This window comes from Chiloscyllium punctatum, chromosome 7 (genome assembly GCF_047496795.1).
Source record: "Chiloscyllium punctatum isolate Juve2018m chromosome 7, sChiPun1.3, whole genome shotgun sequence".
NCBI classification, from domain to species: domain Eukaryota; kingdom Metazoa; phylum Chordata; class Chondrichthyes; order Orectolobiformes; family Hemiscylliidae; genus Chiloscyllium; species Chiloscyllium punctatum.
Genome location: NC_092745.1, coordinates 64700151 through 64714164, shown reverse-complemented (window position 1 = coordinate 64714164; position 14014 = coordinate 64700151). Strand labels below are relative to the sequence as shown.

At 41.2% G+C, this 14014-nt stretch overlaps 1 long non-coding RNA gene across 1 annotated transcript in view; it reads left to right on the top strand.

Moving 5' to 3' along the window:
- Window positions 1-13081, top strand: part of LOC140479747 (uncharacterized) — a 102552-nt gene extending 89471 nt beyond the window's left edge. Inside the window, exon 2 of the long non-coding RNA XR_011961113.1 lies at window positions 12818-13081. This is a non-coding gene — a long non-coding RNA (uncharacterized lncRNA). The remainder of the gene's footprint in view (window positions 1-12817) is intronic.
- Window positions 13082-14014: the final 933 nt, after the last annotated feature.

Genomic DNA, 14014 nt, shown 5'->3' with positions numbered 1-14014 from the left:
TGCTGAAGACAACAGATGTGATTTTGGTTGAAACAGCGAAAAGAGATTTACCGGAATTTCCCTGAGATCGGGTTAAATTTGATTGCGACAAGTGTCCTCAGATTTTAAGTTTATTCACTACTTATATGTTTTCCCACATTACAACAGTAATTACACTTCAAATTTCCTTCAGGAATGTGAATAGAGCTCATGGGAGGCACCATGATTATTCAAATTCTTTCTTCAGTCTTTCGTGCAGCCCTTACATGTAGTTGTGTTTTGGCTTGTCAAGAACTATTTGCAATGCCTCATTGTAGGTCATAAACAGGAAAGTACCCAGAATCTCAGTATTCAGCAAGACTTCACTTTAGCCTAAATGTGAAAAATTGAGATAAAGGAGTTAAGTATTTTTGAATTGCCTGTTTCCACTGAAATCTCCCTTTTTAAGAAGCTTATGAAATAAACAAGCTAAAATAAAACTTCCAAAAAAATCCCCAAACATTACAGAAATTTCTTGAAGGTTTCTGGATTAATATTTGACCACTTTCAAATCCTTAACAATGTCACCTCTGGTACCATACTTCCCCATACTGAATAAATAGGAGCTTCGTACAAACAGTACATCAAAAGCTATAATGCAGAATGTGATCACTGCTGCTTAAATGGTTAGCAGTGCTGTCACTTGTGAAGCTATTGTGCGTGGTGCTCACTGTCATCCATTTTAAACATGCTCGCCTTGCTAACCCTGTACTGTATGGAGGGTGTGCATGCATCATTAGTTCTGTCAAATGAAACACTTGCCATTTAATTGGCAGCCTACTATAGTGTTGTGCCGGCAGTGATATCAAAATGGATTTATTTAATTGGAATCAGAGTAATCTGAATGCAATTGTATCCTCTTTAATGAGATTTCTGCAACCAACAAGTTTACTTTGCTTTCAAAAGCTATTAGAAATTGTCATAAGTATTTTTTTTTCATTGTTCCTTATGGAAACATGGTTTGTTGGTTTCAATGCCTCAGTAACAACTGGCCTTTAGGGAATAATTATAAAACAGTAGTTTATTAACAGAACTTGCACTTCTAGAAGTGCAATTAAAGTGTTTTTCAGAGAGTTTTGATGAGTACACTTACTGTTATGTAGTTAAAGAGCTCAAACAGGTCGAATCCCCTGTTTTTCTGTGCACGTGGTGTTATGTCTCAATATAACTTGTCAGTGATTGGTGTAGACTTGCCCCTTCCCCACAGATTCTTTTTGAATAGGATTCCAGGCAAGTGAAAGCTAATCATTCCAGATAAGTGTCCATTTTCAGCTGCAAACCTGTAGATTTTCAGTGTAATGCCACTGGTCAACATACAATATTGACTTCAGTGACATGTGCAAGAACAAGATGATGCCCTAAAAGATTGCGGCATTCTTCAAAACATTTACAAAAAAAAATCATTGGCAAGTAAGCACACTAGAACCATTTACTGGGAAAAACAAAAGGTTTCCTCCTTTCCCATGTATGTCAACTGAGGCTCAAATGGTAGCACTCTCAATGCTCAATGAGGATTGTGGGGGCACATCCCATTTCAGAGACTTGAGCATTAAAGTCCAAGTTGACACTTCAGTGCAGTACTGAGGGGCTGCTGCACTGCCAGAAGAGCTGACATTCAGCTACAATGTTAAAGTGAGACATTGGCTTTTACTTCAATTGGATGTAAAATTACCCATGGAATCATTTGGAAGAAGAGTTGTCATTTTGTTTGCCTGAATTGTATTTATTTCCCATTCATTTTATCAGCGCATTTAGGCTGTCACTCCACACCATGGTTGATTCTTGAGCTCAACTCCCCTCACTCATCTGATTCTCTTTGAGATCAAAAATCTGCTGATCCTCCACAGCACCTTGCGTGAAGCATTCCAAAGATTGACAACCCTGAGAATGAAGACATTTCTCATCTCACAATGCTATGACTAACTCCTTATCCCTGTGGGAATGAAATTTGCTATCTTTACTTGGTTGGCTTACACATGACTCCTTCCCACAGTAATGTGCTTGACTCCTAAATGCCTCTGAAATATTCTGTTTACAGGAAATTTGGGGATTGGCAACAAACTGTGGCCTTTCTAGTGATTCTGACATTCCGTGAAAGAATAAAGCCAATGCCAAGCTCTCAGAATCCTCTGTTTCAATGAGATGACCTCTCATTCTTCTAAACTCTGGAGAGTATAGGCCATTCTACTCAATCTCTCCTCTTGGGAATTCTGCCAGATGAAGTGCGAACAGAAATAAGAGGAAGTGGGATAATAATGAAAGCGTGACTTCTATTTTTGGAGGTACAATAGAATGGTCTTGGCACTGATGTACATTTAACAATTCCACTGTACAGATGGCTCAGCAAGATGCAAAACCAATTCTTTGAAACCTCATAGTAAGAATAAGCTTTCGTACCCTAACTGGGTATTATGGAGACAATTTTGATTTTTAGATTTACATGATGTCTATTTTAAATAAGCATCAGAAATGTTATTTGATGTAGTGCTAGTGTCATTCTCATTCCACGTATTGCGCTACCTTGAGGAAAGATTTCACCTCTATTTCTGACAAGTTTGAAAGAAAAATGAGCATAAGTAATCATGATATGCATTGAAATAGCAAATAATCATGCACCATTTCTGGTTCTATACCAAATACTTTACCCCACCCAAAGACTGGAATTTCATGTGTATTGTTGAAGGTAATGAGAATGTGGCAAGGAAGTTAGGGCATAAGAGAAGGACTATTAATTATTTCTTTTGACCTGCCATTATATAGCACTGTTTCTAATCATGTGGAATGTATGATGTAGTCACATATGTGACTTTGGCATTTGATGTTTGTGAAGGCAGTGAAGTGTATAAATATGCAGCTGGCATTGTCCTTTGGAATTACTTAATGGTGTCATTTACTCAATTTCATTCTGAAATAACAAAAGATTATTTAATAATGATAGAAGATAATTTACCTACGTACTGCTGGTGCACAGTGAGTAAGATCATCTGAATATTGGTCAATGCAGCTTCAAGCTCTGCCTGCAAGTGTGTTGGGTGGGTCACATTCAATACCTTTCATGATTGTCCAGTCAAAGGTGGTTGACTGACTGGCACATCCATGTCATATACCTCCAGTTTAGTTCCCCTCCTCTCCTGTTCTGATGTGAATGACCTCCTCTCTCCAGCCTGCTTTCTGCTATCACTTTTAAACATTTCAATAAAATGTGAAATTGCTGCAGGTCTATCTTATCTGTAATCTGAGATTAAAGATGTTACTGTACTTTGATGCGTCAGTGCTGCATTGCTATTGATTAACAGTGTACCAAGGTACTAATGCACTGGCTCCAGGTGTTTTATATGGCTAACTACAGGGTTACAGGGGGGTCAGGACTGGCAGTTAAACCTCCAAGGATTTTCAACTTATCGAAAAGACAGGGAGGTCGGCAGAGGGGGTGGGGTTGCCTTGTTAGTGAAGAACAATATTAAATGTATGGCACTGAATGACATAGCGTCAGATGTTGTGGAGTCTGTGTGGGTGGAATTGAGGAACCACAAAGGCAAAAAAACCATAATTGGAGTTGTGTACAGACCTCCTAACAGTGGTCAGGACCAGGGGCACAACATGTACCAGGAAATAGAGAAGGCATGTCAGAAAGGCAAGGTCACGGTGATCATGAGGGACTTCAATATGCAGGTGGACTGGGTTAATAATATTGCCAGTGGATCCAAAGAAAGGGAATTCATGGAATGCTTACAGGATGGCTTTTTGGAACAGCTTGTCATGGAGCCCACAAGAGAGCAGGCTATTCTGGACCTAGTGCTTTGCAATGAACCAGACTTTATAAAAGATCTTAAAGTAAGGGAACCCTTAGGAAGCAGCGATCATAATATGGTAGAGTTCAGTCTGGAGTTTGAAAGAGAGAAGGCAAAATCGGATGTAATGGTGTTACAGTTAAATAAAGGTAATTATGAGGGCATGAGAGAGGAACTGAAGAAAATAGACTGGAAGCAGAGGCTTGCGGGGAAGACAGTAGAGCAAAAATGGCAGGAGTTTGTGGGTATAATTAAGGACACTGTACAGAGGTTCATCCCCAAGAAGAGAAAGATTATCCAGGGAGGGATTACACAGCCATGGCTGACAAAGGAAGTCAGGAAATGTATTAAAGAAAAAGAGAGATCCTATAAAGTGGCCAAGAGCAGTGGGAAATCAGAAGATTGGGAAGGCTACAAAAACAAACAGAGGGTAACAAAGAGAGTAATAAGAAAGGAGAGGATCAAATATGAAGGTAGGCTAGCCAGTAATATTAGAAATGATAGTAAAAGTTTCTTTCAATACATAAGAAACAAACGACAGACAAAAGTAGACATTGGGCCACTTCAAACTGATGCTGGAAGCCTAGTGATGGGAGATAAGGAAATAGCAGGAGAACTTAACAAGTACTTTGCGTCAGGTTTCACAGTGGAAGACAGGAGTAATATCCCAACAATTAAAGGGAGTCAGGAGGCTGAGTTGAGTATGGTTGTCATTACAAAAGAGATAGTGCTAGAAAAGCTAAAAAGTCTTAAAATTGATAAATCTCCTGGCCCCGATGGGATACATCCTAGAGTTCTGAGAGAGGTAGCTGAGGAAATAGCGGAGGCATTGGTTGAGATCTTTCAAGAGTCACTGGAGTCACGGAAAGTCCTGGATGATTGGAAGATCGCAGTTGTAACCCCATTGTCCAAGAAAGGATCAAGACAAAAGATGGAAAATTATAGGCCAATTAGCCTAACCTCGGTTGTTGGTAAAATTCTAGAATCCATCATTAAGGATGAGGTTTCTAAATTCTTGGAAGAGCAGAGTCTGATTAGAACAAGTCAACATGGATTTAGTAAGGGGAGGTCATGCCTGACAAACCTGTTGGTATTCTTTGAAGAGGTGACAAGTAGGTTAGACCAGGGAAACCCAGTGGATGTGGTCTATCTAGACTTCCAAAAGGCCTTTGATAAGGTGCCACACGGGAGGCTGCTGAGCAAGGTGAGGGCCCATGGTGTTCGAGGTGAGCTACTGGGATGGATTGAGGATTGGCTGTCTGACAGAAGGCAGAGAGTTGGGATAAAAGGTTCTTTTTCAGAATGGCAGCCGGTGACGAGCGGTGTCCCACAGGGTTCAGTGTTGGGGCCACAGCTGTTCGCATTATATATTAATGATCTGGATGAAGGGACTGGGGGCATTCTAGCGAAGTTTGCCGATAATACGAAGATAGTTGGACAGGCAGGTAGTACTGAGGAAGTGGGGAGGCTACAGAAGGATCGAGACAGTTTGGGAGAGTGGTCCAGGAAATGGCTGATGGAATTCAACATGAACAAATGCGAGGTCTTGCACTTTGGCAAAAAGAATAAAAGCATAGACTACTTTCTAAACGGTGAGAAAATTTGTAAAGCCAAAGTACAAAGGGATCTGGGAGTGCTAGTCAAGGATTCTCTAAAGGTCAACATGCAGGTTGAGTCTGTGATTAAGAAAGCGAATGCGATGTTGTCACTTATCTCAAGAGGGTTGGAATATAAAAACACCATTGTGCTACTGAGACTTTATAAAGTTCTGGTTAGGCCCCATTTGGAGTACTGTGTCCAGTTTTGGTCCCCACACCTCAAGAAGGACATACTGGCACTGGAACCTGTCCAGCGGAGATTCACACGGATGATCCCTGGAATGGTAGGCATAACATATGAGGAACGGCTTAGGATCTTGGGATTGTATTCATTGGAGTTTAGAAGATTAAGGGGAGACTTAATAGAGACGTACAAGATAATACATGGCTTGGAAAGGGTGGATGCTAGGAAATTGTTTCCGTTAGGTGAGGAGACTAGGACCCATGGACACAGCCTTAGAATTAGAGGGGGTAAATTCAGAACAGAAATGCGGAGACATTTCTTCAGCCAGAGTGGTGGGCCTGTGGAATTCATTGCCGCAGAGTGCAGTGGAGGCCGGAACGCTAAATGTCTTCAAGGCAGAGATTGATAAATTCTTGATGTCACAAGGAATTAAGGGCTACGGGGAGAATGCGGGTAAGTGGAGTTGAAGTGCCCAGCAGTCATGATCGAATGGCGGAGTGGACTCGATGGGCCGAATGGCCTTACTTCCACTCCTATGTCTTATGGTCTTATGGTCTTAATCTTGGGTGTTTCATAGAAAATGAATTGTGATTCAAAAATTGAACAACAAAGTGATCAAAGGCTTGGTGTACTCATGGCTCCCACAGACTACATTTATATTAGTGTTAGAAGTCACATGATTATGCAAGCCCTAGCCACACTTGTGGTACAATTGCATTCCTTCAAGCATCTCCCTTTTTATGAAAAAAATTGAAATAAATTGCATAAATCTTGCCAATTAAGCAAGATACCCAATATATGGACCCAACAAAATTATCATTCATTACCTAAACAGTGATTTAACTCAAGTCAGTTACACTTTTGTCAGTCTCTGCCCATGCAATGCATCCATTATCTTTAAATAATGCAGTTTTCTTACCTGTGCTTCCATCAGCTGTTCCCTCTGTTACCTTCTCATTACCACTCAGGTCGTGTTGTTCCCATGATAATTTTTGTTGCTAATCCATTTCTTTCGCTGGTGAACAGTCAAAGTGTGAGACGGATGATTGTTCTGTATCCTGCATAGGTGCTGAGATCATTTTTTCTGATCCTTTGCATTGAGCTATAAGGAGAGGCTGAATAGGCTGGGGTTGTTTTCCCTGGAGCATCAAAGGCTGAGGGCTGACCTTATAGAGGTTTATAAAATCATGAAGGGCATGCATGGGTAAATAGACAAAGTCTGTCCCTGGGGTAGGGGAGTCCAGAACTAGAGGGCATAGGTTTAGGGTGAGAGGGGAAAGATATAAAAGGGACCTAAGGGGCAACCTTTCTCATGCAGAGAGTGGTACATGTATGGAATGAACTGCCAAAGGAAGTGGTGGAGGCTGGTACAATTACATCATTTAAAAGGCATCTGGATTATATGAATAGGAAGGGTTTAGAGGGATATGTGCCAAGTGATGGCAAAAGGGACCAGATTAGGTTATGATATCTGATCAGCATGGACGAGTTGGACCAAAGGGTCTGTTTTTGTGCCGTACGTTTCTATGACTTTATAACTCTATGTAGCAACATACAGTTTCTCTAGTTGCGCATAGATATCTGAAGTTGGTCCAATATCTTTGATAAATCACTTTCACTGCATGTGGTAAAGGTTAAAACTGTTCCAAGTTTGCCCTATTGGCTGACTCTTGTTGAGAATGTTGAACGTGTGCACTCTGACTGGATTTCCAATGCTCAGTTCTGGCCATGACTTGACAGTTCAATTTCCTTGATTTTGTCACTCATTCCTGTTTGGCTTCAGTATTTCTCTACCATTGGGAGAATCGTTTGGGTACAACATGACATTCGACTTGCTCTGGTTCACTTTCCATGCCTTCCATCGGTCTATTTTTCCACCGGAGGATTGTACAAGTTTGTGCTGGATTTGCTCAATTTCCTTCTGATTCCTTTGGCAATATTCACTGCTGCATCAGCATTTCCATTTGACAGGAAATAGCGTGGAGATGATGTATGACGTTCAGTTCTCCAGTCCTTTATGAAAGCAGTGGAATTCCTTGCTCATGAACTGTCACCCATTACAATGTCCTGAAGTCTGCTTTCAGGCATTCTAAAATCTTACCTGTAGCTGTTGACATCAGCTAGTTGAATTCCTAGTATTGTCGTTAAATGTAATCAATCAGGTAATCAATTCCTGTAAGAGTGAAGAAGCCTTTTCCAACCTTTGATCCATAGTCTGCTTGGGATGCACTATGTCTCTTTAGCTTGCTAAGGTTTTTATTGTTTTGAGTACTGCACTAACTGAGGTGATCCTTAATCTCATTGCTCAGGCTTGGCCGTTAGAGATGCATTTCCTCAGTGGCTTACGTGGACGTGCTTAAGCATCTCTTTGCTCATCCCCTTCGGTAAAATGGCTAGTTCTGTTGTGCAAGGTAGCACCCAGGCCTACCATTTCCTCTTTGTATGCCCACTTCTCTTTTATGATAACAGGTGTGTCCCTGATTCTTTCAGTCCATCCTTTCAACACAACGTCCTGTAGCACTTGAAAAGTTGCCTCGGCTTACATATCTGGTTCATTTCCTTGGAGCAAGATGCTCGTCTTTCAGTTCAATGTCTCTGCTGGGTCAATGACTTTTAGAAAATGTCAAGCAGTTTAATTTGGATGATAGCATTCTGAACATTCTTCAGTGGAAATGCAATTCTCGGCAGGATATCTACACTGTATGTCTGTTTCTCTTGTTTGTACAGGGGGTTCCCGATTTACATGCGTCCAACCTTCAAAAGCTCCGAGTTGGTATGGGCTCATAAGATCTCTTGAACGCTTTATTGAGATCTTTTGGATCTAAGCACACTGTCAGTTTTCCTGTTTTTTTTAAGTTGCTACTGTGTGGTAGCAATTTCTAAGAATTGTCACATCCTTGAGTGCTTTGTTTTCCAACTCTGCTGTCTTGTCTTAATGTGGTCTCATTGAGGGGTATAATTTTAAAGTCCTGAAATACAAACATTTCAGGCACTTATGAACGGCTCCGTTACATTTTCCTGCACTGTGTTCTGATTTGCATCCAAATTGACTCGCAAGTAGACTTCAGAATGGAACCTGTTCACAACCCAGGGCCTGTCTGAATTTCATACCTAGATGATAATGCTGCAAACCAAGTCACATTCTTTGAGGAAATTATTTGAGGAAGATGCTCTGAACTGGCTCATGGCTCGACTCCACTGTCACTTTGGCTAACTCAAACAAGTATTGATTAAAAAGCTCACAAGCAAAGACAATAGCCAAGCACTCTTTCTGAATTTGAGCACAGCATCATTCTATTAGTCCAAGGTGCATTAATGACCCGGATGAACACGCAACTGTTTCTCCTTATCAATAGGGTTGTTTTAAGTCCTTTCCCATTTGGACTACAGTACAATGTGACTTCACCATCGACACTGTCAGACCTATGCATTGCTGTTCTCATTACTAGTTATTGGAGTCTTGTGAAATCTGTTTCTTATTCTTTACTCCAATCCCACTGTACAACCTGTGTAGTGATCTTATGTGCAAGTTCACATTCTGATGGCAAATTAGGCAAGAACTTTGTTAAATAGCTCATGAATCCAATAAATCACTGCAATGTTTTTACATCTGTTGGTTGCTGCATCTCTGTGGTAGCTCTCACCTAGTCAGGATCTGGGTAAAGTCTTTTTTTTTCTGTTCATACATGGCCAAAGTACTCAGGCATCTCCAGTCACATCATTTTCCTGTTCAGCTTCAGTGGGGAGCTCTGTCTAGCAGTGACACAGACTGTTGTCTGGAATTGCTTCTGCTACTGTGTCTCCACATTGCTGGAGTAATGGATCATCCACAATAGCTTCCACACTGTGTAGATCATTGGCTATCTTGTGTTGGCTATATTGATTCTCTTCTACAGCAATGGAAATGCCAAATGGTACACAAACTTTTTGTATCTCCCAAGTGGTGCCCAAAAGGCAGTTGGAAAACTGTTACTTTCAGCCTACTTCACTTGCCACAACCCATCCTTCAATGTTGAAGGTTGAGAACACCTTTTCTTTGGCTAACTGTGACAAAGTGTTTTCAGCAGTTGGTATGGACTCATAAGGTCTCTTGAAAGTTTTGTTGAGATTTTTGGGATCTAAGCATACTGTCAGTTTTCCTGTTTTTTAAATTGCTACTGTGTTGGTAGCAATGCCTAAGAAGTTTCCCATCCTTGAGTCCTTTGTTTTCCAACTCTGCTGTCTTGTCTTTCAAGATAGACTTGAGGGCAGCTGGAACTCTCCTCAGTAGCTGCAGATCTGGTCTCATACTCTCATCCATTTCAAGATAGTATTCTCCAGGAAAAAAATCCGATAAAAACATCTTTGGAATCTTCGAGGATCTGTTCAGCAGTCAATGCCTTGGTGGCCTTAAGACCTTCCCAATCTCTTTTGGCATGTCTGAGCATGAGCCTGGCTTCAGTTGAGATATTTTGCTAAATTGCTTTTTTATTCTTCCCATTACATCGAAGCATTGGTTAGTCCTTTGGGAGAAGTATCATGCCATCAAATAAATTCAACCTTACCTGCAATGGCTTCATTTCAGGTCACCATCTTGAACCACTTCACTAAGGTCTGCAAACATCATAATGTTGCATGAGGCATTGGTGTCTACCATGCACATTAGGTTCACTTGGTGCTCTCCTTCTGCTGTCCCTGTTGTAACACCTTTCAACCTGACAATGCCAAACAGTTAAATGGTGCAGAATGATTCATCAGAATCATCTGATAATAGCTTTCCAGCAGACATCATTATCAGCTTGTTTCACTGTTTTCTAGTTAACCACTTGTTTGCAAATGATTCAGCTTTATGCAGTTAGAGCACTATTTTGCCTTCACTGGACTTTCTTCTTTTTCTTTTGTGTGATGCCCTTTGCAACATTTACATCTTGCTCTTTGGCATTAGTCTTTCTTCTGGCTGTCGTGTAATCATTTCCTTCTCGCTCCCTATCTGTTATTCTCAGTCAGCTTGAAATGTCTCTCAGCGCAATGCAAAGCCTTGACAGTTCTCTATTAATACTCTTTAGCTGATGATTGATAACCTCAGAGCTTCTGCACGTATCGATAGTTCATTAGAGTAACTTGTTCCTCTATTAGCAGATGTACTCTCACAGCAGGATCTCTTATGCCTAAGACAATCTTATCTGAGGTGATCATCTGTCATTTGTTCTAATGTTCACTAGTTAGCCAGCTGTATTTGTATGCTCATATATTAACTAATAGCCTTCCTCCCCCTGAGCTCTGATGTCAAACACATGGTGTTTAATATTAGTATTAAGTTGGGTTCAAGTTATGTCTTCAAAGCCTTATAAATTTCTTTGGCCTGACAAATCTGCTCCTTGGTGAGATTTAGGCCGAAATATATAGTTTGTAGCACTCTTTCACCAGCACTGATAGCAGGATTGCTACTCTTAATCTCACAGGCTTTCCTTGAAATTAATTCTGTAGCTTCATAGTTTTTCTACTGAGAGTGGGAAACACTCTGTCTTTTCTTGTCAAATCTCCTTTTATTGGAGCAGAGAATGAAAAATGTGCAACCCTTTTCACTTGACCAGTAATTCAAAGTTGTAGACTGCTCTTTTGACACTTCCTTGCCGTTTCATTCAATAGCTGGTTCGCTTACGGCTCTGAAAATCCACACAGTTTCAGATGTACCACTCTGGTACCATGATACAAGTAATGTGCATTCAATGCCTGCCAGGGACTGGTCATAAAGGCACTTAAAGCAGATGTAGACGTCATACAACTACAGCAAGGCCAGCCAGTACATCAAATGCATTTCACCACACATCGTTTGTGATTCTGACAGAGAATCAACTGAACTTTGCTGTCATTATTTCCAGGAAAGTAAGAAATCAGGTTTCAGAGGGAAAGAAAACTTACATTGCTATTAGAAGGGCCATTATCAAATTAACTTCAAAATAGAGTTCTTGCTGACTCCTGTGAGAACCTCCTATGTAACTTGTGCAAATGTAACATCGGATCCAGCCAGGAAAACCCATCAGGTATGTGATCAGAATGAACAAGAGATGAACTCCAATCAATTATAAGAACTGAACTTGATTACAGTGGAGTCTGAGGTCAACCTCTAATTCATTTCTTGTGCCTCTTTAGTTGACCTTTGTGCAGATGGAATGCACAAGGGAACGTTTGAGCTGATTCAGGATTTCACCCTGGCTGAGGGAAACCACAGGTCAGCTCCTTGCAAAGCTCTCAACAACTGAATGAATTCAGGTCACAGCACTGAAATAAGTCTCCCAGAGATCCACATGGAGAAAGGTTCCACCTTATGGGACACAGTGGTTGTGGCATGGATCCACCAGAGCCAGTGGCAACCTCTTCACCGCCATTTTGTGCTGCTCTCCATGACTCTGTCCCCTGTCACTCAGCCAATGCATATTCATGTTGTGACTGTCCTCTTACTCCACAGGCCTAAAACCTCGTAGGCAAACCTATCCTGGGACACTTTATTAAACCCAGTTGATAACTCTGAAATTAAAACAAAGAAATGCTGGACAAATTCAGTGGGTTGTTTTCTTTCCCCCACTTTTCCCCAACACTTGACCCTGCCCTCCCACCTTTCTCCCTGTCTCAAACTCTCCCTGACTTGCTCACTTGATCTCTCCCTCTGATCTTCCCCACCTTCTGAATCCATAATGCGGAGGTGCCAGTGTTCGACTGGGATGGACAAAGTTAAAAATCACACAACACCAGGTTATGGTCCAACAGGTCCATTTGGAAGCACTAGCTTTTGGGTCACTGCTCCTTCATCAGGTCGTTCATTTCACTAAGCCCTGTCCTCCTGCACACTTTAAAGGAATGATCGCAAAATGTGCCTGCAGTTTGGGACAAAATCCTTCAGACATGGTTTGCTATTGGGCAGGAATTTATCAACCCTTCATTATCTATGCAGTGACAAGAGATCATGGTCTAAAGTGTTCAAAGTTTCTGTGACAATTTAAATGTTCCATTTCATTGGTCTCTTTCTCTCTCTCTCTCTGGATAGCTACTTAATTTTTATCTGCAACCAATTTTGGCTGTACCAACCTTCTTTAAAAAAAAACACATTTTTGAATTGAAGTCTCTCAATCTCAAAGGACTTCAGGGTTCTGATATATGGTCACGTCAATGAATATTAACCTCTTCAGAACCCTTAAAATTCTTACAGGTGTCTTGAGCTTTTTGTGACATGTTTTTTTTAAACAAAGGGCAAACAACCAAAGGATAACTGTGCACGTAAATTCCATGGCTGTCTGGAGAAAGAGAGAACCTGGAAGGTCACAGCTACTGAGATGTCAATAAAGTGTCAACAGGATGGACTTAAAAGAGAGAAATACACGATGAACTGAACTGAACTGTAATCTCCTGACAATTATCTCAGGCTGTGAATATAATGGTGGAAAAGACAACAGTATGCAAAAGAAACTGTCTTTCACTTTCAAGAATACACAAGAACAGCGATTAAAAACCAATTTCAGTCTCGTCTGCAATGTTTATGAATGAAGGTGTACTATGGAACTGAGGTGCTTGTGTTTTCTTTTATTTCAAAAATACACTTTATTCATAAAATATATCTTTCTATATATATAATATACATCATCACACATGCAGTTCGGCTCTTTATAGTAGCATATCAACGAAACAAACACACTTTGGATTTTGACTGTCTTCAAACAAGCCAAGGCATCTCTTACTTGAACCAGACTATATATACATGCATTTGAGGCTTGCACTAAGGCCCCAAGCTTCAGTGCACCTCTCAGCATGTAGTCCTGGACTTTGGAATGTGCCAGTCTGCAATCTCCAGAGGAGGTCAACTCCTTGTTCAGTAAGTTTCAGGCTGACCAACTTGTGTCTTTAAGGTGCTTGTCTGTGCCAGTGGGCTGAGGTGGGTTTATGTAATAGACGAGGTTCAAGTGCACAGGTCACAGTCAAAGAATCATCTTATAGTCAGCCCTGCCTTGCACTCTGACCTACAGAAGCCAGTCAAAGGGAAACAGCCAAAGGTGAACTTCCAGCCCCTGGGTTTGCTAACTGGCCACTGTCAAAAGGAAACTGGTCAAAAAGGCATCAGGTCACCTGACACCTGCACCCTAACACCTGGAGACTTACTCCCCACTGCACCCTAACATCTGGAGAGTTACTCCCCACTGTTCACTAACACCTGGAGAGTACTCCCACTGCACACTCACACCTGGATAGTTACTCCCCTCTGCACCTTAACACCTGGAGAGTTACTCCCCACTGCACCCAAACACCTGGAGAGTTTCTCTCAAGTGCACCCTAACATCTGGAGTGTTACTCCCACTGCACCCAAACAACTGGAGAGTTACATCCAACTGCACCCGAATATCTGGATAGTTACTCCACACTGTTCAATAATAGCTTTGGCAAATAGAATTAAG